This window comes from Aplysia californica, unplaced genomic scaffold (genome assembly GCF_000002075.1).
Source record: "Aplysia californica isolate F4 #8 unplaced genomic scaffold, AplCal3.0 scaffold00498, whole genome shotgun sequence".
NCBI classification, from domain to species: domain Eukaryota; kingdom Metazoa; phylum Mollusca; class Gastropoda; order Aplysiida; family Aplysiidae; genus Aplysia; species Aplysia californica.
In genome coordinates this window covers 93191-94897 of record NW_004797768.1, presented here as the reverse complement: position 1 = coordinate 94897, position 1707 = coordinate 93191, and the positions used below count along the sequence as shown (strand labels likewise).

At 41.3% G+C, this 1707-nt stretch overlaps 1 protein-coding gene across 3 annotated transcripts in view; it reads left to right on the top strand.

Moving 5' to 3' along the window:
• The window catches only part of LOC101857133, a 48947-nt gene that overhangs the window by 34487 nt on the left and 12753 nt on the right, over positions 1–1707 (top strand). Inside the window, exon 1 of one of the 3 annotated variants that reach the window (XM_013086736.2) lies at positions 205–467. The exons of 1 other annotated variant lie outside the window; for it this stretch is intronic. The gene's annotated coding sequence lies outside the window, so the exon portion shown is untranslated. One more of the 3 variants, XM_005105880.3, reaches the window with a different exon arrangement.

The window sequence follows — 1707 nt, the reverse complement described above, 5'->3', positions numbered from 1 at the left end:
TCTTTCTCCACCCCTCTCCCTCCCTCACCCCCACCCTCTTTTGAACCAAGAAGTTCCGTGGCATAGACAGACAGACAGACAAGACAGACAGCTTCGACTTGCTCAGCACTCCCGCCACGCGCACAACGATGATCGCGGAGCACGGCATCAGCGCGCACGAACACTCACACCACACGCGCACACACACGCACGCACGCACGCACGCACGCATGGATACACACACGGGCGCGCGCGCGCATACGCGTCTTTTACGGCAGGTCTCACGGCTTTCGGAGCGATCGGCGAGGAGGACAAACTATCTATCGTGACCGGCGATACCTCTATAATATCGTCACCAGCTCCACTACGAGTTAGATACGCTTCGATGCACGCTTTGTGGCAGCCTGCGTGATTGGAGCTCTCGTGTGGTTGAGGATTACGAGAGATCTATACTGCGTACTGCGTACGGCGCTCGCTTCTCTGTCAAAGTACGGGAGTTTTTCATCAAAGTGTTGTAGTTGTTGATACAGTTGTTGTTCTTTGTTCTCATTAAAGGAAAACTATAGTTTTGTTGATGAAGGTAGGTTTTCTTGTGTGTGCTTGCTCTTTTCATTTAAGTCGTTCATAACTTGAAAACTCTTCTTTTTTTTGGTTGAAGATAGGTTTTCAGTCATGTGCACGCTCTTTTTTTTACAGTCATAAATGGCATAATCCTTGTTTTGGTAATTTTTTCCTTGTTTTGAGGATAAGATAAACAGGTGTTGCTACAATATTCAGGTATTTGAGTGGAGCAGTGCGTTATTTGATTTAGTGGGCAATTGCTTGACATGGAAATATTTTAAGTATCTAACATTTATAGAAAATAAACTTCATGGCTGTGAGATATTTTTCTCCTGCTGGTGTATTAACTTAACGTGTTTCATTTTTGCTTTTTCAGTACTTTAATCCTTTTATCATTTTAAATTGGTTTTTACTGAGGGTTGTGTTTTAGGAAGAGGCTAGCCGTACTTACTAATAATGATGGCTAGACTGACAAACAGCAAAAAAATAGGCCTACTGAATTGTAAATAAACTTTATTTTTTGCAATGCCGAAACTATTTGTACTGGAGACGAAATCAAAAGGTGCCGTACTGACAGTGCATTTGTTTAAAACCTGAATACGTACTAATGAGACCTGTGTACTCAATAGCTTTTGGTCAATATGACCTAACCTAAGTCTAGCCTTAAGTAGCCTCTTCGCATATTTTGTCTTTATTGGCGCAACCATATTTTTATTAAGAGTTTGAGGCTGTTTTCGGTTGTGCGGTCTTTCGTAATATAACGCAGTGGCTGAAGCTTTTCTTCCGCCAACGGTACTTTTTTTTTTCATTTGTGTTTTTTGTTTGCGCTCTTAATCGGTTGACCTTGGAACCACTGACTGAGTTCATGGTTATCTGCAGGCGATCTTTCAGTTGGTTTGGAATATTGGCAGTAGAACTTTGCCATTGTTAGCTTTTAATTAAATAGTTGGCTTTCTGTTTTGATATCTGGGTCGGGTATAGTGCAGGGATGCTGTTGCTACTTCTGCAACAATCAATACTATTATAACTACAACTGCTGCTGCTACAGTTACTATTACTTTTACTACTACCGTTACTATTACTACTACTACTACTACTACTACTACTACTACTACTACTACTACTACTACTACTACTACTACTACTACTACTACTACTACTACTACA